Raw genomic sequence first — 14,399 nt, forward strand, 5'->3', positions numbered from 1 at the left:
CACACCACTCCATTGGCACAAAAATAAAAAAAAGTTATAAAGCTCCTGACCACTTTAGTGTCTCAAAATATTCTGCTTTCTCTCTTCTGTATGGCTCATTCTGCTTTTACAGCTAATTCAAAACCGTGCCAGATCTGTGGACGCCTAAACAGAAATCTGCAAATATATACCGTACAGTGTCTTCATAGTTCTGTCTTCAGAGTTCGAGGAGGGGGGGGGGGAGGCCCAGACATAAAAAAAGTGCATGGTGCTCACGGTACCCTTAATCCGCCCCTGGTTGTTTGTTTAATATACTTTATTGTAAAACAAATCTAATTTTATTTTTAAAATTTTGAACTGTACTTATTTTTATATATAGTTTGTATGTATTTCTATTACATTTTTTAAACCTTTTAACTGTTTTTTGTTGTTAATTTTTTTTATATCATATGACTATTTGTCAGTACATTAGCTTGTGTAAGACTAAGGTACATATAGTATGCTCCAATAACAAGCAATCCAGGCAGAAAACACTGGAGTCCTTTCAATAGACCCCTTGCTGGCTGCACATACTGTATATAAAATGCCCAGCTGGGCTTTCTGTGATGCAACCAAAGCTGCCATTTCCTTTGCTTTCATCACTGCACAAAGTGAATGCAAAGATAATTGCGGTGTACAAAGTGTTAGATAATGGAGATCAGAGATTTATATGTTCTCCGCTGTTAGTGGACATTTGTCTGGGTAACATTGTCTGTAAGATTTGACAGCCACTGCTCTGTTCTTGGCCATGAGTAGCTCATTGATTACCTTTATAATGACCATAGTTTGTGAGTATACTGTATGTACAGGAGTGGATGCTAGAGATTAGAAAAATCATCCATCATACACTGCAAAATCCAAAAACAAACCAAACCATAAAGTTCGGTTATATATATTATGGTTTCCTGCATGAGCCCCACTAGGGATAAGCACTGATGTGAATGAATTCTTTATACAGACCTGTTGGATATGCTCGTATTACATAAATAATTAAAATAGTAACAATTGAAATAATAAAATAAATAAAATATGTTTGAAACATATAATTTACCCAGGATGAAATTTCTTAAAACAATATACTATATACCCAGAAGGCTTGCAATGTTAATGTATCTATCCCATACAGGTTAATGCTATAAATTCCCTTTTTTCCCCATCCTACCGTGGTCGTTATAATGACAATGATGATACTTTCTACATAATAACTATTTCCGCAGATATTCTTCTTATAATAAATGTACCTAGCTGTGCTTCAGGAGTGTCCTCGATGTTGAGCTGCTGTCACTTTATTTTTAGTTATGCATAGAGACTCAAGACGCTATTACCGGATGACGAGATTTATTTAGACATGGCTCACTTATCACTTGAGAATTTTTGATGGTATCCCTATATTGGATCAAGATAAGTTCCCATGATTAGATTAAAATATAGATTTATTCATTGTCAGAATAAAGACAGGGGGAAAGGGGAAATGGCACCAAGACCTCCACCTCCCAGTTCTCTGAAGTCTTCCCAAAGAAGACATGGGAGTTTTTAAGTACACCTCCAACAATATCAAAGTTGTAACAGGTGTCAGAAAAAGTGATTATGCAGTCTGTATTAATATATATTACTTAGGGTTGGAGCGCCATTCTCTTTCTTCCTACGCTGCTGACTAAAAGAAATCTGTTTTTTCTTGCCATAGATGTAATTGTGGTGGGGAGTTATTGGCTTCTGTGATCAGGTGCTGAGGATGAGACGTCATCATTTATCACTGTAAACAAGGGTTGGTGAGGGATCGAGGACACCGCCTGCAGGGGAACAGAGAGATATCGATTAGGTAAGTAAATTCAAATGATTTTTAATTTTGGCCCTAATTACGCATTTTTTAAATCCTTGAAACAGCCCTTTAATTTAGCCACCCATTATGTTACACTGCTGAGGAGAGTCCATACCAAAATTTTTGCCCCAACTTTGAGCCAGCCCTGGAAAGTGGATCTTTAACATTTTGTTTTGCTGACATTTCAGATTTGGTGATCCATTCTCTTTAAATTTCAAATTGGTGATTCCTATTGATGAGAATGATCAGGCAATCTGATTGACTAAATTATGTGGGAACGACTGGTGTACATATATTGAGGAACAACTACAGCATGAGAAAGCCTAGGGGGTAACCTTTGAAGGTGTCGCAGTTCTCAAGGGTACAAAGGCCACCCTACCATATAGCAAGCCACCACTATAATAAATGGCATATAGTAGGTAGGGGATTCCATTTCAGATTTTGCATTGGGGCCCAGTAGCTTCAAGCTATGTCTCTGTATAGAAGAAAAGGTTGTGAGACTATTCCACTATAGGAAAACATTGAGTTCATGCATTGTTTGCACTAAACCTCAAGTTCACTGCGTTCGATGCACAACCAATAGTAGTGTTACCCTACTTTTGAACCTGAAAACCACTAGTCCCAGTGTTAGTAGTTTGTTGATTTGCTTTCTATAAGTACATGGCTGTATTATGGCTCTGTACAACCTGAGCTATACAAAGCTGTAATTGGGCACCTATAGATGTTTATGAGGTCGTTCTAGAACCTTGTATGCTTACAATTCTATTTGGAGGCATACAGAGTTTTTTTTCTGTTGGATTTCTGTAAAATTCCCACATATTGTATCATGCTCCTCTGAATGTTGTATTACAGAGGTATTTTGATCTAGAAGCAGTGGCGTAACTACCGCGGTAGCAGCAGTAGCGGCTGCTACGGGGCCCGGGGCTTGAGGGGGCCCGTGCCGCCAGCCGACACGCCCACCCAAATGCCCGGTGGCGCCGCTAGCAGCCGTTATGGCTGCTACAGCGGTAGCGCCGCTACTGTGGGTCCCGCGCCGCCGAGCCTTACTCAGGCCCTCTCATGCCTGTAGGTGTCGCTAGCACCGGAGGGGGCCCCAGTGCTAGCGGCAGCCAAATACATGTATTAGCACTGAATGGCTGGGCATGTTCCATGCCTGACCATCCAGTGCCTTACAATGACACTGATTGGCTAGCGGCGCGATGACATCATCGCGCCGCTTCCATGCTTGGAAGGTGCTGATTGGCGTGGCAAGTCATTCTGCCCCGCCAATCAGCGTCATTGGAGGACGCTCATTCAGCTCCTGCAGACATGCTCAGAAGAGAGCATGTCTGCATCGCCAGTGAACAGCGTGGGAACGGGATCATGTGAGTATGTCAAGTTTATTTTTATTTTTCCTCATAAAAATGTGAATGGCATTATCTATAATGGGGGGTCTATCTACAGGGGGGGTCGTCTTTATGTGGGCTATTATATATAGGGGGTCTATATGTGGGGCAGTAGCTACAGGGGGGTCTATATGTGGGGCAGTAGCTACAGGGGGGGTCTATATGTGGGGGTGTGGGCCACTATATACAGGGGCTCTATATGTGGGCCATTATATACAGGGGGCTCTATATGTGGGCCATTATATACAAGGGGGTCTATATGTTGGCCATTATATACAGGGGGGTCTATATGTGGGGGTGTGGGCCACTATATACAGGGGGCTCTATATGTGGGCCATTATATACAGGGGGCTCTATATGTGGGTCGTTATATACAGGGGGGTCTATATGTGGGCCACTATATACAGGGGGGTCTATATGTGGGCCACTATATACAGGGGGGGGGCTATATGTGGGGCACTATCTACAGGGGGGTCTGTATGTGGGGCAGTATATGTGAGACACTATACAAGGGTGGGCTATATGTAGAGCACTATCTATAGGGGAGCTATTTTTTTAGGGTACTTTCTATAGGGGTTGGCTATATGTGGGACACTATAAACAGGGGTGGGTTACCTGTGGGGCACTAGCAACAGGGTGGCTATATGTAGTGCACAGTCTACAGGGGTGGGCTATATGTGGGACACTATATACAGGGGGAGCTATATGTGAGACACTATCTACAGAGGTGGGCTATACGTGGAGCACTAACTATAGGGGAAGCTATATGTAGGGCAGCACGGCGGCTCAGTGGTTAGCACTATTGCCTTGCAGCTCTGGAGTCCATATGTGGGCACTATCTACAGGGGCTTCTATGTAGGTCACTATCTACAGGGGGCACGGTGTGGGTGTGTGTGTGTGTGTGTGTGTGTGTGTGTGTGTGTGACAGTTATATTTAGATGTGTTGAGAATTTTAACTTTGTTTATAGGGGCAGAAATGTTTTAAAAGTGAGAAGCTGAAGACATCTAAACGGAAAACTGCAGAAATGGGTCATGGCCGGGAGAAATCCATCATAGATGTCTGAACCGGAGGGAGACGAAAAGAACTAGAATCTGAGACGTCACCAGTGAGTCACTTAATGTAAATGTTTATTCTGCCTCTAATCAGTATTGTAGTCACTGTATGATCTGCAGCGAGATGATGGTGGTATGATTTTTTTTTGTGAAACCGCATCTCCCAGCATATCCTTACCATTGTTCCGGCCATGCTGGGAGCTGTAGTTTTACGCCGTACAAACCTATACGCAGTGGCGTAACTACCGCTATAGCAGCCGTAGCGACTTCTATGGGGCCTGCAGCATGAGGGGGCCCGTGGCACCCGCAGGCACGGCCCCCTCCCATGGCCGCAGGCTCCGCTAGCAGCCGCTATGGCTGCTACAGCGCGACGCCACTGAAGGGGTTGTTCCTACAAAAGACATGCATCCCCTATCCACAGGATAGGGGATACATGTGGGATCGCTGGGACCCCCAGCGATGAGGAGAACGGGGGACCGAAAGTCCCCCCTAAGTTCTCCATGACAAACCTCGGACTTCCGGGGTCTGTGTCGGCAGCTCCGTAGAAATGAATGGAGCGCCGGTCGCGCTTGTGCGCATGCGTGACCAGCGCTCCTTTCATTTTTATTGAACTGCGCAGACGCCGGAAGTCCGAAGTTAGTCATGGAGAACTTCGGGGGACTTTCGGTCCCCCGTTCTCCTTATCGCTGCCAGCGATCACACATGTATCCCCTATCCTGTGGATAGGGGATGCATGTCTTTTGTAGGACAAACTATAGGCCGTTTTTTTTTTTTGGGGGGGTGCTATATGGCGTTATCTACAGAGGGGGTCTGTATGGTGTTATCTACAGAGGGGGCTGTATGGTGTTATCTACAGGGGGGCTGTATGGCGTTATCTACAGAGGGGGTCTGTATGGCGTTATCTACAGGGGGGCTGTATGGTGCTATCTATAGGGGGCGCTGTGTGGTGGAATCTATAGGGAGGCACTATCTACAAGGGGGGGGGTTGTGTGATACCCAGCAGAGGGGGGGGGCCCAGTCAAGAGTTTGCTATGGGGCCCAGTCTTTCCTAGTTACGCCCCTGTCTAGAAGCATTGTTTCTAGGGGAGTTTGCCACCGTAATTCGGTGCTGTACCTAGAGGCATCATACAGAAATACATAAAGTACTAAGCCATGGGACTTTGTGTGCCCCTATTGTAGGCTCTGTGCACATGTTTTGAAGAGGCTTTGTCATCATATAAGAAAAAACAAGAGAGATAGAGAGTAAAGGGCGGTACCACTGAGGATATCACTTCACCTAATTATAGCATATACCATGCTACGATAAGATTTATTTTTCTATTATATTGCATTTTACACAGCCAGGATTGATTTTGGCCCTGTGGCCTTTTAGAAAATGTTGTGTTGAAATCAATCAGTAAAACAAAAGAAAATAGTTATCATAAATGCAAACAGTAAAAACTTTATATATTAACATTTAGATAAAATTCTTTAGGAAATGCAAGTGATGCAGTCTGAAAAGTCTGAACATATTTAGCATTTTATAGCCTTAGATATTCAGGCTTGATATAACCCACAACATCAAAAACAAAACAACTATTGACTTTCTAACAAGCTGACCCATACACAATAATAAAATAACTGTTATACTGAGATAAACCCTATAAAATCCAAATTCATCAGTGCTAACTAGGAAAATTTATTGCAACAATGTCAGTCAACTTATTTTAAATCAATACAAATCTCCCATAAACCACCTCAAATCCAATAAGAATGTAGCAAAGCCTTTCTGTAACAGATTAGTGTTAATGCAAAAATAAAGTGCCCCCAGGATAATGATCCATTGTGGTTGAGCAGAAGGCCGTTATTTCTTCGGCATTTTCATTTATTCTACTTTGGACATCTTTATTGGCATCTGGGATGTATGACATAATGCTCAATATTTTATCTAGAGGAATAATATATTGAAATGTTAAGAATCCCCTGGAGATAAAGGGTTTCAGCTTCTCACAGTTCTGCTGAATATGTTTAAATGATTTGAGAAAGTGTTTTAATAAATATGTTTTTTTCTTGTTAAAAATATATGCATTTCCCTGTGAGATGATAGAAAATGAAAATGTGCCATAAAGATTCAGGTGACTGTACGGGTAAATGTACAGGTGCAGTCGACTACACTTATGTTTCCGTTAAAAAAACTGAAACTTTACGGAATGGAAACAAACTGAAACCATCTGCAACGGAAGCATTTCTATTGAAATCAATGATAATGCAAACAAAAGAGATAGTTTCCCTTCTGCATTCCGTTCATCTGCTCCTCTGATGGAATGGATGGACGGAAACCCCAGACAGAAGCTGACGGTGATGTCAACAGGCCCTAATTGTGACATAATGTTTCCAAGTTTGTATACACAAAGTACAGCACATGACAGTGAAGCCCTTCTTTGGCGTCAGTTTAACCCCTTTAAGGACACAGCTGATTTTCATTTTAGCCTTTTTTAAGTACATTTAACTTTAGTTTATTTTTTTAATTATTTTTGCAAAACCCAAATTCAATGCTATTTAATGTCATTTTTTAACATATGAAAGTTTTTAATATATATATATATATTTCCTTTTAATTATTATTCATTTCTTTTTTTCATAATGTTTTGGAATACCTATTCATGCATTGTAGCATGTACATATAAAATATAAAGACACCAAAAAGCTGCATATTATATCATGCAATATTCTCACGTTTTCTATTACCTAAGTGGTTAGGAACCTAAAATATTCTGATATACTAAAACAAATAAATATTGAGCATTAGAAAATCTTGAAAATGTTCTCCATTGTGTTGCGGTATTGTTTCTAATGTACTTATGATGGCATATCATATTCAAACCCGATTCTTACACAGCTCAGTACTTCACAATGCCGTCACATTTGTAGCGACTGTGCACAGTATTACAACTTCATTCCATCATTTGAATGGGAGGAAGTTGCAATACTGTGCACAGTCACTAAGAATGTGACGGAATTGTGCAGTATGGACCTGTGTCAGCAATGAAGGGGAAGTAGCGATCACCAGAATGCCAAGGCCCCTTCAAAGAGCTGATAGGCGGAGGTGCCAAGAGTCGGACCCCCACCTGTCAGATATTGATGACCTATTCTGAGGAAGGGCATTAATTTTACATCACCGGAAAACCTCTTTAATAACCTGGTCGGCAGATAGTCTACTTTTATCGCCAGGCATTGTGTTATAGATAAAAGTTGCAAGAAACAAATTACTAAGGTTATATTCACACGACAGTGAAAAAAATGTCCATTAAAAACTGATCAACTGTCAGTTTTTCATCGCCGTTTTGCAGCGGTGTCTCTAAATTTTCATCCGTTTCCAGTTCATATATCCGCTTTTTAATGGCCGTTTGACATCCATTTTGCATCAGTTTTTCATGGCCGTTAAAAAACTGAAGAATTTTATTGGTCAGGCTTTTTTTGTCCCAGCCCCCTGAAAACACCCAAAGGAAGGTCACATGTTCACCTAGACACTATTTACAGCCTCCCTGTATATTATGCCATACACCTCCCTGTATATGATGCCACGCACCTCCCTGTATATGATGCCACGCACCTCCCTGTATCTGATGCCACGCACCTCCCTGTATCTGATGCCACGCACCTCCCTGTATATGATGCCACGCACCTCCCTGTATCTGATGCCACGCACCTCCCCGTATATGATGCCACACACATCCACGTATATGATGCCACACGCCTCCCCGTATATGATGCCACACGCCTCCCTGTATATGATGCCATACGCCTTCCTGAATATGATGCCACATGCCTCCCTGTATATGATGCCACACGCCTCCCTGTATATGATGCCACACGCGTCCCTGTATATGATGGCACACGTCTCCCTGTATATGACGCCACACACCTCCCTGTATATGATGCCACACGCCTCCCTGTATATGATGCCACAGACCTCCATGTATATGATACCACACGCCTCCCCGTATATGATGCCATACGCCTTCCTGAATATGATGCCACATGCCTCCCTGTATATGATGCCATACGCCTCCCTGTATATGATGCCATGCACCTCCCTGTATATGATGCCAAACACCTCCCTGTATATTATGCAAAGTACCTCCCTGTATATGATGTCACTCACCTCCCTGTATATGCCACACAGCCTCCCTGTATATGCCACACAACCTCCCTGTATATGATGTCACGCACCTCCCTGTATATGCCACACAACCTCCCTGTATATGCCACACAACCTCCCTGTATATGATGCCACGCACCTCCCTGTATCGGATGCCACACCTCCCTGTATATGATGCCACACACCTCCCTGTATATAATTCCACACAGCCTCCCTGTATATGATGCCACATACCTCCCTGTATATGATGCCACGCACCTCCCTGTATATGATGCCACACACATCCCTGTATATGATGCCATGCACCTCCCTGTATATCATGCCACACAGACACCCTGTATATGATGCTACACAGACACCCGGTATATGATGCAACACAGCCTCACTGTAGATGCCACACAGCCCCCTGTATATGATGCCACACAGCCTCATAGTAGATGCCACACAGCCTCACTGTAGATGCCACACAGCCTCACTGTAGATGCCACACAGCCGCGCTGTAGATGCCACACAGCCTTCCTGTATATGATGCCACACAGCCCCGATGTAGATGATGGAACATAGCCCGACATGAATGCCCTACATACTCACCAATGCAGCGCTGTGATCTTCAGGTAAGGTCCCTCGTCTTCACGGGATCTGCGGCGACGCGATGACATATACTCACCAATGCAGCACTGTCTTCCTCTGGTCTGGTCGCTAGTCTCACGGCATCTGCGAAGGCAGCGCCATGACGTCACCTTCGCAGAACCCGTGAAGACTAGCGACCAGAACAGAAGAAGTCGGGCTGCATCGGTGAGTATGTGTCATCGTGCCACCGATAGCCAGCAAGGGAACTAGTAGTTCCCTTGCAAATCCCCATGTCACAGATCCGTTTTTAACAGTTGTTACATGTATTGACAGCCGTTAACAACAAATATATTAAAACGGCCAAAAATAGGACATGTCCTATTTTTTGACGGCCATTATTCACTGGCCGTTAGAAAAACGGACGTGTGAATACACCCATAGAACATCATTGTTCTGAAAACGGCCGTATGACGTTTATCACTGTCATATGAATAAGGCCTAATAAGTTATAGTTTCCTGGTGGACACACTGCTTGAGATACATGTAATGATTGTTTACTTTTTCTTGTTCTCCTTATTTTCCACCCTATAATAATTTATTTTTAGATACATAATCTTTGTGAACTATAATAACCAATATTCATTACTCTTAGTGTACCAGCTGGAGTTTGTAGAGCAGATTAATATCAATAACTGTACCTATGCTTGATCATCTCCCTTCTTATTTTTCTCTCCTATTGTATAATTGGAAAGTCTTTCGTAAAGACTCAAAAAATATATACATTTGGGGGTTTAGTATATTTCTTTATAGTAAAAATACTATGTAAATAATAGATAATAAAACTGCAGAAATGGGTCATGGCCGGGAGAAATCCATCATAGATGTCTGAACCGGAGGGAGCATGGCCCCTGATTTGCGGCTCGGACAGCCATTGAGTGTCACCTGCGGGTCGCCCACAAATCACGGGCTGTGCACATTCATTTCAATGAGCCTGGACCGCAAAATGCAGCCGTAATAATACATGTCCTATCTTTTTGCGGTCCAGGCTCCCGGGCAATGCACGGACCATGGAAACCACAGTCGTGTGCATGGGCCCATAGAAATGAATGGGACCGCAATTCACTTGCATATTTACGGGTGTTTTGCGTCCCCAAAACACGTTCGTGTGCACGAGGCCTTTAAAACCCACACAGAGTCAATGTGCCTCCGTACATCACAGTATAATGGACATATTTTCCACTACAAGCAAAAATTCTAGCTGAGAATATCTCCGTAATATGGCATCCAATGGAATATGGCACAATTTTTTTTCTGACAAATTCTGTATGAACTGAAAAGTTCTTTATGACTTCCAATAAAATCAGAGGCATACAGGTGGTACAGTAGGGAACAATAGTCTTCTATAGGTGCCATGGTTTGGCTCCATACGTTTCAGAGATTGTACAGAGCCATAATACAATAGTATTATGTATTATAGATCAGACCCACCCTTCTGTCTTTATAACAAACATTTTTTTCATAAAAAATAAAGCGGAATAAAAAAGTAACAATGATATGTGCTCACACTCTTGATCTCTCACTCCAGGGGGTTGAATACAAAAAATTCAATTTTATGTGTCTAGCACTTTAACCCAGTGATAATGGGCTGAAGCACTTTACTTGATTAAACTACTACAAACCACAATATCCACAAGATGCATTTCAGAACCGTTTGTCAAGATACAAGGTGACCATGATAAAATATGCTGAGCGTTGAGTTGGTAGAGGTCTTCTGGCTGAGGGTTTCTATTAGATTTTTTTGTCTAATGGAAATTTAAATTGCATGTGGTACAAGTGAATCTTTTCTAAGTGTCCATTGCCGCAGTCTATTTCTCTAAACGGATCTATATCTTTGCTCCAAACAGCCATACAGATAGGTTTTGCCTTATCTCTCTTTCACAACTGTTATTGAAGATATACAAAAAGGCAAAGATTGTTCATGTATTTTGGGTTGTTGTTCTTCTTCTTAGGTCATTGCTGCCTTCATCATAGCAAATTTACAACAATCAACAAAAAATATCTGTTGTTAATGTTAAATGTTTTGCCTTTATCCACCAATAAAATGTTCTTCATTGTGTTATTTTTTTTCTTTTTCGAAGATTCTAAAATTCCCTTTTCAATTCATTCTTATGGATTGCTTTCCCCTAGCAAACAGCATTTCTGTGCAGAGATATGCAAATTAAATCATTCAGAGAGTGTTCAATTGCCTCAGAAAAAGTATTCCAAAAGTAATTTAGAGAAAAGAGACTCTCCTGGATGTAGCTGAGCACTGGCACAGCATGACACATCTCATTTCCTGCAGAGCTTGACTCAAGACAACATTTTTTTAAGCTTATCTATATAACATTTTTAGTTTGTATCTTGGTTGACAGAGGTGTGCAAGAAGCATAATGCGTGAATGTAGATATAGGACGTTTTCTCCAATACATACCTTAGCTAGCTAAACTTATTCACAAGAAATTAGTACATATTTAATTAAAAAAAAAAATCCATTTATTAATATTTGTGGTGGGGTTAACCTCATGGCTTACCTAACATGGAGTCAGGGCATAAGGGGGGTAAGCCTTGACATCCCTTTCTAATTTGAGTTACTGTGAAAGGGTGACACTGTCTCTAACAAATATTATATTGACATGGCCCTTTTTAAATTGTAATATCTACCTCCATGTTTTGCTCGGTGTTAGTCACCGCTGCGCGTGGTGAGTTTGTTAGTCCTCTGTGGTGTTTTGCATTTGTGACCTGAGGGTATTGTAGCCCGTGTATCCTGCAAGACCAGTGTGGATACCTAAATTAGCCATGGAAAGTCTACTGGAGGTGTGCAGCAGCCAATCATTTTTGCCCATATTTCCCTGTTCTTTGTGATTCACCATGATCTCCATTGAGGATCAACTATTTAAGTACTGTACCTTTAATCTCTCTCATTTGTATCTTCCCTTGGGTAATATCACTATGTGTACAAGGTGCTAGGTTTTATTAACCATCTGGAATGCTAACTCCATTTATTTTGAGCATCTCTCATTTTCCCTTAAGTGTTCACTGCAGGGCAAATGTGGTATTACATGGGGCCCGTTCAAATGAATGAGTGGCCATGTAATATATGGTCATGGAGAACCTACCAGCATAGGAGCCATTCTTTATAGTACCTCTATTGTCTGATTTATAGAGAGAGGTACCGAGGGGAAGACTCCATCTATGATGTCCAAAGGTCTACAAATGGCATGTGAAAAGTTTAGTAGGGAGAAACCCCTTTAGGTCTCAAGCACACTTCAGTTATTTTCTTAAGTGTGCTGGCCGTTTTTTTTACGGATAGCACACTGACCCATTAATTTCTAAAGTGAATGTCCATCTTTTAACACATTGTCATTTTTTAGATTCACAATTATGTGCTGAATGATTTCTTAATATATCTTTATAGTTTTCCGAGTTCCATTTTTCTGATAGAAATCTCCAAATCCCACGCATAGACATGTGTTGGATAATTTCTAGCTGCTTACATTCTTTAATTGAGTTGAATCTATAAAACAGTATGCAGCAAGCTCCTAAGCTCCCTCTAGTGGTGACTGAAGACAGCTAGAATGTTATTATTTATCACCTTAAAGATATGTCAGCATTGAATTTTGGACCTATTTAGATTAAAACAACAAAGGTGGACACCTATTTTAAGTATTTTGTCTGTTTGTTATATTTTTAAATTGAACAAAGTAAGAAGAGGTTGGTGGGACTGAATTACAGTGCTATGTTCATAACACATTTGTTGGATGACTGAATCATTCATTGCAATAAGGGGTGAATCAAACTCTGAGAACATTTATAATAGTATCTTCTATCCTATGTAGTTTTAAAATTGTATTTGAAAATCGATAAAGCTAAGTCAAACAGTGACTTTGTAGTTGTCTGACTTCTCAATCCATAATGATTTATACTGGTCTAAAGGGAGCCTTCAGTTTATAGAAAGAGACTAATGCTTGTATTTTTCTTACATTTCTGTTCAGTGTTGACTGTTAGGTTTTTCTAAGGTGAAAGTTTTTCTCATTACCTTTGTTTACATGGTTTATTCAACTTTTATTGCATTTTGTTTGATGAGATTTCCAGTTTTCTTATGAATATATATATAGGATCAAAAAAAAACACACACTTTATACTCCCTTAAGGATCCAACCAATTATAACATTACAATGCAGCAAAGTTTTTCATATTTCAATATTTTAATTTTACTCCATTCATCGTGCACTAAAATAACATGTTAACTTCATTGTACTGGTTGTTGCAGTTATGGTGATATGTATGTTTTGTTAAAGTAGTGTTTATTGTTTTTTTTTTTACTTTTGGAATATTTTTTATGTTAACATTATTCAACTTTATTTCACTTTGTTATTTATTCCACTAAAGTCTTCTTTTTGTGTGGAAAATAATGCATTGGAATACCTATGGCATACCCTACAAACAAGTCTATTCCAGCACTTATAAGTCCTTTTCATATATCTTTGAAATTCCAAAATTCATTAGGTTTCGAACAAAAGTCTTTTGTCATACCACGCCCTAACAAGCAATTTCGCAGTAGAGTCCTGGTGGCCTTTCTGTCTTTACAAAACCCTCAGCCTATGCAATTAGGTAACCACTGCTGATGGAGGGTGAACATCCCTTTTTATTGTCCAGTCCCTTTGTCTACACCACAAAGGTGCCACGACCACTGTTGATCACAGCATCCACATTGTTAAATGTCCATTTTAGAGCTTTCTCTGATCCTGGCTGTTTCTGCGGGCCAGCAGCTATGAATCACAACATCTCAGCATAAGATACAGCTGACATCGGGAGATGATGGCCCCGACTCTGAGCCAGTGTCATCCATTTGTCGTAAGTATACAACAATTTGCGAAAAGCACAGGCTTTCCATAACGTATACTTAGGACAAATGTCGGGAAGAGGTCAATGAAGGGGTTAGCCTGTGTGTGTTTAAGGTAGGGAATTTGGTTGGTGAGTCCCCATTGGAGACATCAACTGATGTGACTGATGAAAATATCTGTACAGTTCTGCAGAATAGGATAGTGCTATACAAGTAAGAGAAATAAATAAATATGCAGTGGTGCTTAAAAGTTTTTGAACCCTTCAAATGTCTACATAAATTTTTCCCTAAAACTATATCAGATTTTCACGTAAGTCCTAAAAGTAGATACAGAGAACCAAATCAAACAAATGAGTAAAAATCTTAAACTTGGTCAATTATTTATTGAGAAAAATTATCCAATATCACATATGTGCGAGTGGTAAAAGTATGTGAAGCTTTGTTTCAGTATCTGGTGTAATCCCCTAGTGCAGCAATAACTGCATCTAAACATTACCGGTAATTGTTGGTTAGTCCTGCACATCGGCTTGG

The 14,399-nt window shown here is 40.9% G+C and overlaps 1 long non-coding RNA gene across 1 annotated transcript; it reads right to left on the bottom strand.

Annotated features, from left to right (window-relative positions):
* Positions 1-1,340: 1,340 nt before the first annotated feature.
* On the bottom strand, positions 1,341-2,517 carry LOC142741545 (uncharacterized). The gene is made up of 3 exons (XR_012881183.1): positions 2,435-2,517; positions 1,632-1,808; positions 1,341-1,404 (listed from the first exon to the last, which is right to left on the bottom strand). It is a non-coding gene; the product is annotated as an uncharacterized LOC142741545 (long non-coding RNA).
* Positions 2,518-14,399: the final 11,882 nt, after the last annotated feature.

This window comes from Rhinoderma darwinii, chromosome 2 (assembly GCF_050947455.1).
Source record: "Rhinoderma darwinii isolate aRhiDar2 chromosome 2, aRhiDar2.hap1, whole genome shotgun sequence".
Lineage (NCBI taxonomy): Eukaryota > Metazoa > Chordata > Amphibia > Anura > Rhinodermatidae > Rhinoderma > Rhinoderma darwinii.